This window comes from Marmota flaviventris, chromosome 1 (assembly GCF_047511675.1).
Source record: "Marmota flaviventris isolate mMarFla1 chromosome 1, mMarFla1.hap1, whole genome shotgun sequence".
Classification (NCBI taxonomy): Eukaryota; Metazoa; Chordata; class Mammalia; order Rodentia; family Sciuridae; genus Marmota; species Marmota flaviventris.
The window spans coordinates 27,833,374-27,848,062 of record NC_092498.1 but is presented as its reverse complement, the minus strand read 5'-3'; positions in this window follow the sequence as shown (position 1 = coordinate 27,848,062).

Sequence of the window (14,689 nt, the reverse complement as noted above, 5' to 3'; positions counted from 1 at the left end):
GGGAATATATCTATCTATCTATCTACCTATCTATCTCTCTATATTATATTATTGTGTTGATTTTCTCTTTCTCTCTCTCTTCCTCTCCTTCTTTCCCTTTCTCCCTGAAAGGGAGAGTTTAGAAAATATTTATTTCCTGAATTGATGCGCATGATTAACAGAAATCCTACTGTCTTGTCTCTAGAGAGAAGACTCAGGACCTGATTACAACAGACCTGTTGAAAATAATCTCACTTTCTTAAAATCAACTGTGACAGAAATCATAATCTAATCCCAGGAGTGACTATACTATCATGTTTATAAAATTACCCTGAACACAATGGAGGGGTTTGTACAGAGTGATTTGCTCACCAGATTATAATCTAAATTATAATTAGATTTTCCAGAATTAGTAGGTGGGAATCATGAGGCCATTTTAGAATTGTGACAATTATACTAGCCTTTACTTTTATAATTTCCTTTTAGTATTTATTGAGGTCTCATTTTTTTCTAAAGAATTGGTACTTTGTGGAAAAACCCCAAATTTTAAAAATAATTTAAGTAGTAGTTGGGTCAAGGGCACTTTTCTGGAGGCATCATTTAGATCCAAATCACGGCTCTTACTACTTATGTGATTTGAAGCAAGTTACTTCTTTTTGCCTCAATGTCCCCTCTGCAAAGTGGGGCTAATATTGCCTACTTCTAAGGCTATTTTGATAATAAAGTGAATCAGTATAGCCCTCTGCCAAACCCTAGCATTTAGGAAGTATTAGCTATTGGTATTTATCTTTTAGTACTTACTTGGAAGATTCTTATTCTGGTTTGAAATCTGCTGGATTCCAATTATTCATTCAATTTATGTTTGGTTACCTAAACATACAAAGAATTTGTTATGCATTCACTATTATGTATGTCCTAATCTCATTAACATTTTATACTATTAATGTTAGCATACTTAATTAATTATCATATCAGTATTCTATCTTATATCTGTCCTCTATGATAAGTGAAGTGAAGGATCCTGCAAAGTTGATCTGTGGAATGGAGAGGCAAAGAGAGCGTGAACTCCAGACATGAGAGAGGACCAGATGAGTTCTTGAAAGTGCCTACATATTGGTGTGACTAGAAATGAACAAGGAAGACATTAGAGTTGAGATCAGAGAGAGATCTTGTTGGGCTTAATCTTGGCAAATGCTTTTGTTTTCACTCAGAGGAAGCTAAAAAACCATTAGAGATTTTAAAGTAGACACAACATTCTGACTTTTAAAAGAACAACTATGTTATTGTACCTGATTACCCTGAGGCAGAGATGGAAGAAGCAAGCCCACAGAGTGCAGGGACCAGCGTGGTAGTTGTAGAGGAAATTATAATTAGATTATCCAGAATTAGTAGATATTCTTGAAGAGGAAATTGAGTATTTGTAGTTAGTTCTATGTAGTTGTGAGTAAAAGAGAATTCAATTATCCTTAAGATGTTTTTATCTGAGCAATTTGAAAAAAATAGTGAAATTACCATTTACTGAGCTGTGGGACTATGACAGAGAAAGATAAGGGGGAGATCAAGAGTTCTGTTTTGAACATTGAATTAAAGATGCCCCTAAATCATGTAGTTCTAGTGTTAGGTAAGTGATTTGAATATATTCATTTAGAGTTCAGAAGTAAGTCTTGGCTTGGAGATGTTAGAAATTATTCATGAGATTGTCAACATTTGAAGTCATGTGTCACAAGATCACCTAGGGAGTGGACAAAAGATCAAGAGAAGAGAACAAGGATAGAGCCCCAGGGCATGTCAATATTGCACACAGTGATGCAAGAGAGAGAGAAAGGGGATATCTGCAGGAGTTATGTCTTTGAGCAGACAATAGTGGATGGTGTCAACTGAATGAGTAGAATGCCTGAGTTTGGATAAGAAAATTGGCAGCTCATTTATTCGAATAGGGGAGAAAATAGAATATAATATTTGAGTATAGAAATTTGTGGGTTAGTATAATATAGCCAAAGAAAAATTTTCTTCTAGTATAAAATTTTGCCTCCTAAGGTATAGTAGTTAGGACAATAATTATTGTTAGGCCCTACTCTTTTAAGTGGAATTAGAAGGAAATAAACCATGAGATAAAGTTCAAAGTTGTACTTTGAGTGCTGAGGGCTCAGTTGTGGTTTAGAGGCTAATGTGGAAGGTTATAGAGAAGGAACACGGGGTGAGGCCTGAACAACTGTTAGAAAATAGGATGTCTGAAGGCATATATGTTTTAAAGATAAAAATCTAAAACAAAACAAAGCAAAAAAAAAAAAAAAAACTTCAAGACTTTCCTCATAACATTCACTATCACAAATATTGTCTAGATTATTAGATTGTCATGCATTTGTCTAATGTTAACACATTTTTATTATGAAAAAAATGTATATTTCAAATGTTTTCCATATAAATGTTATAAGAAATAGTATTCTGTGATAAGTTCAAAAATCTGTTTTGGTGGATTGAATAAAAGTATATGAAAAAAGATAATGGTATGATGTTAGATTAAAAATTATTAATTTTATTATTAAAAAGTATAGGTGATTGTGGATAAACCCATCCCACCCTTACTCCCAGGTAAAAGAAAAGAAACATTGTTTCCTCAAAAGTAGGTGTGTGCAGAATATCATAAACAAGTTAGAGTGAAATGATTGATACTACATATCAAACAGATGCATATGACATTTCCTTCTTCCATTCATCTGTAGATAGTTGGTTTGCTTCCTCGTCTTGGCTAATGTGAATAAGGCTTCAGTAGACATGGAGATGTAGGTGTATCTACAAGACCCTGATTTCAACTCTTTTGGGATTGCTGGCTCACATAACATTCTGTTTCTAAATTTTTGAGGAATTTCCATGTTGTCTGTGTTGTCTTATGATTTCACACTGGAGTATTTGCTAAATAGAATGGTAGGGAGAAAAGCTCCGAGAGTATGAGGGAATAGGAGACTGTTGTTTGTGGCATATTCTCAGAGAAAACCAAGACCCCAGAGTTTTGCTAATTGTGTTCTGAAGCTAGGCCTGCCCATTCCTGATCTGCTTCATCCATTGAGAGATCATTTCTTCATTCAGTCTTGTAAATGGCACATTACAAAAGTCATCAATTTTTATTTTTAAAATTATTGTCCTTCCATGATTCACTTATTTTGCAATTAACTATTGGTACTTAGCACGCAGGAGACTTAGGCTTTTCTTTTTTCTAACCACAGAGGAATGGTAAACTAGACAAATCTCTGTCCCAGAGGAGCTATGTTCTACATTTGAACTGCTCATGTCTTCAAATTCCAGAAGCACTAAGTAAAAATTTTGCTAGGGAATTCTGAAACAAATGATGGTCTGAATGCTTAGCAATTCTCCAACTCCCATTTTTTTTTTTCTCTGTTGAGGAAGTTGGCATATATACTCAACACTCAAAGGAGCTCACTCTTGTAGACCTGTGATTTCTCTATAGGCAAACTTCATGCTCACCTGCCTGTACAGAGTCTTGGGAGGGTTGCCTATGTCTTGCTCTAACTTTAGGTCTTGCAGGAAAATTGAAAACCAAAAGAGGGCTGCCTCTTTGGAAGATCAGCACAGATCTTCAGTAGTTGATGCTTGGTTCGTAGTTTTGTTTTATAAATAATTTAAACATGACTTCAAAATTATATAGCCCAGTATATATGCATGGAGAAAAATGAAAAAAGAATAGTGACATGAGGAGTAAGTTAAGTGGTCTATAGGTAGTCAACGCGTGAATATAGAATATCATCTCAAAGAGTACATGTAAAGAGTCAGATTCAAGGTGCCATTGCAAGGGACTATACATGGAGTAATCAAGCATATGGATAAGTTTAGAAGGAAAATTGGAAAAGCAATTGAATTGAATTAGATTTAAGGTGAGCAACTTAATGAGGAATTGTGTTTAGCTGAACAGAATGTTAAAATGAGAATAATTTGAGAGGAGGGAAATTAAATTTCATGATAAAAATTCACATGCTTTATGAACTATCTCAAACCTGTCCAAAAACATTCTTACTTTGGTTTAAGATAATATCGACCTATTTGTTTCATTCTTAATCTTTGATTCAAATAATACTTTTTATAATTTCTTATGTTACAGAATCAACTAAAAGCAGACTTTACTCTTCTAAATCACATATACATATGTATAGTGATGATATTGCATAGACTGTAAATAAAAATTACATTTTCTTATGCAGTTACAAAATAAGAAGGTTTGATCATTGTCTTGGAAATGTCCACTGAATAATAAAAGTTTCTCTGGGGATTTTAGAAATAGGCAAATTTAATGAAAAAGAAAAGATACATTGAAATGCAGAACATGTTCTTCTTGAAAAGATTGATGTATTAAATATTTATGCAAACACATTAAATTGGCAAGTGTATGAAAACATTATTACATATTCATCACCTTCACATTTCATCTTTTTGAAAAGAACTTCTTTCCTATAAAACTAAAATAGATGACAATAAGTTTTCCCAAGTCACATTTTTCAAATTTCATAACACTGGATATTAATAAATTTATATTTATTAATATAAATTATGTGAATTTATATTAATTCACATAAATAAAAATATTAATGCTGAAACCAGAAAAAACTAATAATTTATTCAAAATAGAAGAATTAAAGTGCTGTTTCACCATTGGCTTTTCTCCACAAAACGTAAACAAACTAGATCCTCCTAATATGAAAGATGCTCCCTAAGAATGAATGTTCACTTTGGGAAATAAATGACCTCTTTAGATCATGAAGTTTTTTAGCAAACAATTGATTTTATAACAAAATCTAAATGTCATAAAAGGATTAATGCATTTCTAAGCTACCCTAACTTCTCCTGAAGTATTATAAAATCTGATTGACTACAAAATTTTATGGTCTTTGTAAAGCATTACTTGAATTAAAATTTAAATCAACTTTAGCTCTCATTAAAAGCTGGGAATTTGACTTTATATATGCTTTAAAAATATCCATGTTCAATATAAACTGCCTTATTATGTTGATATGGTGTTATATATTCAAAATTTTCTTCCTTCTCTACTACATTTTTAAAACATCAATAAATTTTTATTAAAATCGAAAATCAAGACTTTTTTGAAAGAGGTACTTTAAAAATCATCAATCATAGAAATAATTCAAAAAATGTTTTACAGATTCTAAATTTCTTGTGAAACAACACTAGTATATCTCCCAGTATCATATGCATGTTTTAAAGGTTCTGCCATTGACTTCCATGTCAAGTGCTGGACATGATTAGCAATCTTATCTATTATTAAAATGGAACCTCTGAAAATTTAAGTCTAGGCAATTTTGTTGCCAGAGTTAGGTGTTTTGACTAATATGTAAGAAGAGATTAATCTCAAGCAAGGGATTCAATTTAATATTTTCTCAAAGACAATGATTCTCACTTTTTACAAAGTCATGTCACATTTCATAGCAGAAAAATGATGGTGCAGAAAGGATTTGAGAAAGGAATTTACCCCCCTTTTTGTGCCTTTGAACAGTGGACACTATATTAAATTAAAACATGGGGCAGAATAGAAAAAGAGTTGTCTTGGTCATTTTCACTTTCAAACTCATTAAGATAATGAGGGGAAAAGTTTTCTTCTAAACCTCAACTTGAAATAGGATATCTCAGTGTCCAAATTAAAAGAACAAAGATAATACCTACAATAATACCAAAGCCTGTGCTAAAGTTTACTTACTTAAAAAATAATCTCCTGCCGTGAAGGAAAATAGTATAAATTATATCAGCGACCTTCAAAAGTTAGCATGTAAAAGGTATCCTCTGGAAGAAAAAGAAGAGACATAAATCTGAGTCTCCAGAATCTGATGCTGAGCGAGAGAAGGATAAAAAAGAAAAAGACTGTGAAAGTGAAAAAGAGCTAGACAAGGATCCAAATCAAAACACAAATCACCTAAGAAAAAGACTGGAAAGGATTCTGGATAATTCTGGCAGTGAACCGAGTTAAGAGGAATCTAAAAAGCACCAAAGAACCCCTATGGAACAACTGGATGGTGATCAACAAATTACCGCAAACATATGTTTACAGTATGATTTAAAGTCAAACTACTACATTTTTCTACTAATTTCATTTCCATTCCTCTGCTTTTCCTTTATCTCATTATTTGTTTGTCATTACATCCATCACTATTTTATTCCACTCCACATTTATCTTATTGCCTCATGTCCATTTTCCACAAGCTTTTCTCATTTGCATGCTTTCATCTCTCCTTTGAAAACTTTCTTTGATGTTTTAAATACTTTGCTTTTGTTGACTACTTTCCTCACGTTGAGTCCCTATACTCTCTATTTTGATAGTTTGTTTATAGCATCAAAACTGTGGTGGATGGAGTATCAAAGCCCTAGTGTGGACACTGATATAACTTAGCAATTTCAATTTTTAGTACAGTAAGGAAAATCCATAGCATTTGCTATGGAGGATGAAGAGAAAGAAAAAGGTCAGAGATGTGGCCCAACATTGCTGATTTCAAAATGAACTCGGATTTTTACTCTGGCTAAAATTGACCTCTTCTACAACCTAATGCAAACCTCGATTGTTTGTGTGTGGCCAAACCAAGTCTAGGAATCTTTGGAGTCACTCTTCTCTGATATTCAAAGGCACATACAGTAACCCTGTCTCTTGGACCCTCCAAATCCTTCCGATGTTTGCTTCTCCTGATCACTGCTCCTTACTATTTCATGTTGTGGCTGAATTCTCATCTCCTTCACTGTTTCTTGCCCTCTCTGCACTGATTTTCCTTTTCATCCTGTCTCTCCCTGGAATGGAACAGACTCTGGTTATCCAATTCCTGAAGCACCATTCTGTGGAGGCTAAACTTTATGCAGTGGGGGACTCAAGGTGGATATTTTTTTATTCACTTTTTTTTTTTTTTTTTTTTTTTTTTTTTTTTGCTGCTGTGACTTACAGACCCAACAAGAATAATTTTAGGGGAGAAAAAAAGTTTATTTAGGGGCTCATGATTTCAGAGATCTCAGTCCATAGAAGGCTGGCTCCATTCCCTGGGGCTCCAGGTGAGACAGAACAGCATGGTGGAAGATGGGTAGAGGAAAGCAGCTCACATGATGATCAGGAAGCAGAGAAAGAGACTCTACTTGTCACATAAAAAATATACCACAGTCACACCTACCTGGCTTCAGTTACTACAAAGTTAATCCATCAAGGGATTCACTCACTGATTGGGTTAAGACTCTTATAACCCAATCATTTCTCCTCTAAACCTTGGATTGTTTCACACAGAAGCTTTTGGGGGAAATTTCACATCCAAACCATAACAGATATTAACTTCGGAACATGTAGCATAGAATGGATAACTTGAAGGTAAAATTAGTCACTTTGTTTTGTCATACCCTCCTTGGTCCTGCTTGCCAGTGGTACCAGGTTGTTTTCTCCCTAGGGACTGTCTTTTGTGCCTCTTTCCCCCAATCAGAGACTTCAGTGATTAGGAAATATTCTAAAGTGTTGGTCATTTATTACAAGGTGTAACTTATTTCATTTTGTGTAACTACTCTGAATTAGTATTCACAGTGACAGAAGTGAGAAATCAGAAATCAAGGTGTCAGCAATCCACTGCTCTTTTCAGAGACCCCAGGGCAGGGTGCTTTCTTTGTGTCTTCCCAGCTCCTATGGTTCCAGGCATTCTTTGGTGCCCTTAGCTAGTGACTTCGTCACTGATTTCTGCCTCTGTCCATGGCCTATTCTTCTTTTGTCTCTTAGAAGGACATTTCATTGCATTTATGGCTCACTGAGGTGATCCAGAGTGATCCCATTTAAAGAGCCTCAACTTATCTGTACCCCATCCCCAGGAAATGTTCACGTGTTCCAGGAATTAGGATTTAGGTAAGTCTTTGTGTGTAGGGGAATCATTAAACCCCACTATTCAATGTCAACAGTCAGGTTTTCTCAACTTTTACAAGAGACAGCCAATGAAAGTATGTTCCTTATTTAATTTAAAGAATTAAAACAACAAAACAAAACAAAAACCCAGTTCTTTCCCTCAGAATAATTACTCATCCCATCAGGGCTTCTACAATGCATTGCACTTAGATTTAAAAGAACATTTTTCATCTCATGAAAGACCTCTCTTGAAAATTGCTTGAATAGCATACTATTTTAAAATGTGGAAAATAACTCATATTAACAAAAACAGCATAACTATATGTTTGTACAAATTACTTTATAATTTTTATGGGTGTGTTTGTATATGTGTGTGTATGTATATATACATATTTGCAATCATGGTGAATTTACAACTGTATATACTTGATGTTAACATGTTATAATAAGCTTTTGCAATGGTTTGAAATATTTTAGTTTACTAATTTTATTTTGTTATATAGGAAATGCTTAAATGTCATAGGAAATATAAATAAACATAAAATTTAATTACCTGAAATTCTTTCACAAAAAATAACTAATTTTGGGACACACATATTCTTATTTTTATATAATTATATTTAAATGTTTTATGAATCCATACATGTGGCTGCACTTACAGTTATTTATACTTTTAATTATAATCCCACCTCAGGAGTTAGTGGACTGAAAAATAAGCTCCTATTGTTTTCTAATCATTATATATTGGGTGGGGGTGTCTCTTAGAAATTAGTGTAGTCTTTTTTATCCTAATTCGTAAGCTTATAGATATGCATTATGTACATAAAAACCTGGGACTGATGCTGGGATTGATCCCAGTGTCTTGGGCAGGCCAAACATATGCTCTGCGACTGAGCTGTCGCCCCTGTGTGTTAAATCAGGTCTCCCAAAGCTGGAGCATTTAAATTTCTCAATGCCTAAGCCTAAGCAGTGAGAATAGCTCTGCTGCTTCTTAACCACGATTATAATGACAAATATAGTCAAATATTTATTTCTAATTCTACTACAAAAAGTTTAAGAACACTTTCTATAGATTCTCCTATGTTTATTTTTCAAGTTGAACATTATAAACATGAGGCCAACTTCCTAGAAAGTTCTAAGGAATATTATTAAGGCTGCAATGATGTAAAATTATTAATGTAAGCATCATTTCACCATTAAACCTTATATATGTATATGTATACACACACATATATATGTATGTATATAGATAGATATATGATATTTGTTATGTTACTGTAATAAAGTTTTATACGTATGAATTTTCCTGAAACCAATTTATTTCCTTGTGTGAGTTTCCCAAAAATCAGGAGAAATGGTAGAAATAAATCTACAATTCCTCAGAAAGACTTAGTTTGCTTTTTATAAGAGCTAGATAAAGACAGCTTTAGCAGAATATGTGTTAATTAGTTTGACCTGAAGTTCATTATCACTGTGTTTTGATATTATCATTGATTATTTTTTTTCAAAATAAAGGGAATAAAATGCAACCCCAAGATTAATTTAATTGCATTTCTTCTGTATCACAACTGAAGTTTATATGAGTTTCTAAGTAGATTTAAATTCCTTTAACGTAAAATATTTATCTTTGTCTACTTATTTTGGAGTGACTTGATTTGAATTGGGTATTTATTACAGTTGGATCATCCTTCTAGTGACCTATATTTAATGCAAATTTCTGTTATACATTTTTACTTAATTCAACAGTATTAGACATTTAGATTGATGTAGGGTGTGTAGTAGCTATGTATCTAAGTAAATTTTTCCACAAATTGCTAATTAATTATTTTTATTAATATTCTTTCTGTTACTTCCAGGTGTTGCTTATATTAAGTAAAAGATTTTTGTTATAAAGTTTTGTTCAAGCATTTCTCTGTATTCGGTTGAATATCACACATTTTTGTGCTAGTGATATACTCTTGATTATTGCTGTTTCAAAATGATATCTGGCAGAGTTGACAGCCCTGTTTCATAGTGATACTATTAAACCCATTTTGATAATCTCTTCTATTAATGTTTACATTAAAAAAAAACTTTTTTAGTGTAGAAGAAAACAATTGGGGGCTATCTGGGCATTGTAGCAAACAAACTCACAAAGCAACTTACGTAAAAAATACCTTTTTAAAATATTTGTCAATATTTTTATATTCTATTTTCAATATAGAAAACTCTTAAAATATTCAAGGAATATTTCTCATAGTAAAGAAAGCATTTTAAAATGAGAACTAAATTTATGCGATTACAGTTTCTTAAAATTAAAATAAATAGTACTATATGAGAGCCTTTACTTTGTTTTAAATTCAAATATACAGATCTTTTGCAGGTATGTGCCTTATTTGAAGTATCACTAGATGTAAATCCATTAGCTATGGGCTTATTTTTTTATTTGTTGTATATTACCTTTCCTAGAATATGGAAGTGTAGAAACCTTCTAGAAGACTACATACAGTATCTTCCAAAGCTCAACAGTTCAAAAGAAATGTTCTACATTCCAAGCAGTTGGAAATGGAGCTTTGTTTTGAAGGAATGACATAAGCAAAAACATTTTATGAAAAAAATAGATTTAAATTTTCATTAGGAATTTCTGTGTAGGTCATTTGCCTATACTGTTGAGTTGTTTGAAGTGTGATTAATCATAACTAAGGAAATTTCTGTCTTACCAGGTAGGGGATGAAACTGTTTCTTCATATAAAATTTTGTGGTCTAAACATTTAAATATTAAAAAAATACATTGAAATTTTGTGACATAGACATCTATGTGAAATAGCAATAAGATAAACTTATCAGTGTTTATTAGTTTGACTTGTTTACTACAGACATGAGGTTTCAAGGACACAGTTTCAAAGTTTCACTTTTCAGAAACTGCACAAAGTCATGAGACTAATAACCAGTTTGGTCCAATGTGACAAGACAAATGTCAACATTACAACCAGTTTATCTATAAGCAATTGAAAAGGTGAAAAAGTACATGGAGTACTATCTCATGCTATTATTAAATTGCTATATTACATTCTCAGTTTCCTTTAGTTTGAAAGCATGAACACCTTTTTGTAAACTATATCTATTTTACAACTCAAGCAGGACTTTATGTGGCTGATGGCATAACTGTTTTGATATGCTTATAATATAAAAGTCAGAGCCTGAGTCATGTGATATTAATGATTAACATATATATCTATATTTAGAATGCAAAAGATGGTGTAAACACTATTAATGTAAAAATTTACTAAAATTACGAAAGTTACATATGGACTGAATGAACTATAGGATTCATTTTTTCAACTTTGGTTCTTGACACTGGTACAGTGTTTCAATACAGTCTTTATTTTGGTTGAGTGACTATGGATTTTTTATAATTATAGGAAGAAAACTATGCTATATTCAGCGTTTTTACTTGTAATGAGGATAGGCTTCACAGGCATGAAACTCATGTACCTGTAAAGGGACCTGAACTGTGAAGGGATCCACAATTGGTTAATGTTCTGCTGTCAATGAAAGTAAGGCAAAAAAGGGAATTTTCTCTCTGTTGCTTTGAAGAACCTGTCTTGTATTATTTCCAAAGGGATGAGAACAGATTTCATGATAGTTCAAATAGATGCATTTTAAATTTAGAGTATTTTCAATTGGATTGTATTTTAAAAGTGTGGCATCTGGAAATCAGAAATGGTAAATCCGGAAAAGGCATTCCGTCTTTAATGAATGGCCCCTGACTTTGAATAAGGCATGGGCTAAGTTCCAGGAAAAGTGAAAGAGGGTCCAAGCCACAATGAATTATACTACCACTCTCCAGACTCCACAGGGATCTGTGAGCCAACAGGCAGGATGGTGGCCACATTTCTTGGTGCGTGTTGGCAGCCAGGCTCTCTGCTGTCTCCATGATTTTGTCAAGCTGACACTATAACTTTGGAAACAGTGAAATGAGAAGACAAAAAGGCTGTGTAAACAGTAGGAACTCCTGTTCTTCTTCTTTTTTTTTTTTTTCCTTTTGACTTTGTCATGTGAAATCTTTCTCTACCTCCTGTTGATTCTGGGACTCATCTTTGAGGAGATGGGCAGGGATAATCTGGAATTGTGTGTTTTATTACTGGAGATTTATGGAGAAGTCTTATTCAATTAGTTGTGCATCTGTGTTATTATGAGGAGGCAGTATCTTTCTCTTGATAACTCAGCACAGTATTAGTCAGTGATCAATAATTTCTCTATGACCTAGTTTTAATGAATTCAAGTCAATGAACTGAAATTTTTCCTTTCCTCCCTCCTTTTCTTCTTTTCTCTTTCTTCTTCTTCTTTTTTTTAATCATTAAGGCATATCTTAGAAAACACTTTAAAATAAATCCACAAAATTAGTAGTATGATTTTTCATTGTTTGCCCTCATTGTTCTCATACAGGCTGGGACTGTTTTCTTTTTGCAGAATTAGAAATAAAATCTAATTCTCAAGGAACACATCCTAAATTTTTCCTTAACTTTGATTGAATCATCTTCCCTGTCTTTGTATTTGACGTGCTAGAAAGCAGTACTCAAAATATTGCACCTTTGGCTCAGGGACCACAAGACCCTTTCATTTACTCTCATTCTATGTTTTAAACCTGTTGTATTAATTTCAGGAGAAAATATCACTGTCTTAAGGATTTTTAAAATCCTGCTAAAAACTGCCTTCCCCTTCCTTCTCTTCCACCCAACTTCCTTCCCTCCCCGATCCCTCAGCCCCTTTCTTCCCTTCTCTTTCTCCCCCACACCTGTTTTTACCTATAAGGGGAAATGGGATGTCACATCTTAGAATCTCATATTTACTTTCAGATTTATCATGAATAATACCTCAGATTTTCATCTTTTTACCATGACCTCCTATGTCTGAACAGGTAAAATACCTTTGTAAGAAACTGCTCTATAACAGTAGGTAACTGTAATAGAACAATTTGACTGACAATTAGGACTGAGACAAAAGAAGTTTGGGTAAACAGTTCCTGCCCCTTGGGTTGGAGTCAGTCACAGGGCAACTCACAACTTCTTTTTTGAGCTTTTTACCACTTCATCAGTGAGCACAGGCCTTGAAATAGACTCATCAGCTTCTGGCTGAATTAGGTGTGAATTAGGGGCAAAACGCAAACAATGAATAGCTCTATTTGGTGGCATAAACTGAGCTAGATATTAGACAAGAGCAAAATTCTGATTTTTCTTCAAAAGTTTAAACCAGTGTTCAACTAAGTATTAGGGTACAAAGGAACAGATCTATGAAAAACATGGAAAAAGGCCAGTAGAGGAAAGAGATGTGATCAGTGAACCAATAAGGCAATTTAGAATGAAAGAATTTTGAAGAGTTCTAGGAACAACAACTATACTCTGGATACTTTTTCAGAATTTTGTTTGATGAACATATTTTTAAATTTTCATAGCTTTTCATAGTCAGACCATCACTGTGAGTTAATGAAAGTCAACATCACAAGGTGCTGTGGTCTCTTGTACATTTTTCTTCTTCTGAAGACATTTAAAAACAGTCACACCAGATAGAAATAACCTGCTTCCATTTCCCGCCTGACCTGCTTCTATTTGCCTCTGGACCCTGTTCCACTTCCACACGTCCAGCTCTGGATTTTCTTCCACAGCACTGCATGGTCCAGGTAAAACATGGTGGCTACTTGTTCTGTGTTTTCTGGGCTACTAGCTGGGTTCCCACCATAGCTGGGGTAGCTATTGTGGAGTGGTATCCAGCTGAGGAGGTCTCAGCTTCCATATGGAAAGCACTGGGGTGAAGGTGAACATACTGAATATTTTCCTGGAACTTCTCTACAGAGCACATGAGAGATTCAATTTATCACTTGCCTCATTGTGCCCTTTCCCTGCGGAAATGTACCAAACTGTACTCTATACTCTTGAAAGCATCTGCTTTCCACTGGCTATGAAGGTGATAGAACCGGTTTGAGTATTATTTTCTAAAACCACCAGTAAAGTGTGTGGAACATTGAATTACTTTTCTTTACATGTGTTAAATAATGGCCAGTTCACTTATCTTCCATCCCTTTGTGGCAGGAGATAGCACAAGTCAACAAACAACAACTTTAGATTGGTCATGTGGGAACAAACAAAACACTAACGAGTTAGTTATGCTGTGATAAGCTTACTCTATTCTGAATTTGTGTGTCTTGAACCATATTTTAAGCTTCACCAGACCCTAGTTTCTTCATCAATAAAAATGATGAGGTTAATTTTATAACATACTTTAAAAATTGATTTGTAATGTATATGTTAAGGAAATTAGCAAGTCATATCATGAATAATATTGTCCCTCAACAGAGTCCATGTTTGTTCCACTTCTTTTATTAATGTGACCACTAATGTGACTTCTAACACCACAGATTAGTTTTCTGTCAGATTTTAACTTTATATAAATCACATAATAGATTTTATACTTCTTTGTGTCTGGCTCTTTTGTTCAACTGGATATTTATAAGATTCATTCATTTTCTATTGTGCAACCCTTGCTTGAGTTTTATTGTGTACTACTCCACCTTATAAATATACCATGATTTTTACTCTTTCACAGTTGATGAATATTTGAATTGTTCCATTTGGAGGTTATGAATAATTCTTCAATAAATGTTTTTGTATGTGTTTTTGGTGATCTCACACATGTACATGTGGTGAGGAATTCCTGCGTCAGGCCAATGAATACTCAGATCTAGGAGATATTGGCAGCAGTTTTCTAGAATTCTCACACTAATCTCAGTTTAAAATAGAATAGTTCTGTTATTAACCAAAAAAATGTTTTTTTTTCTTTATTTATTAAAAAATTATA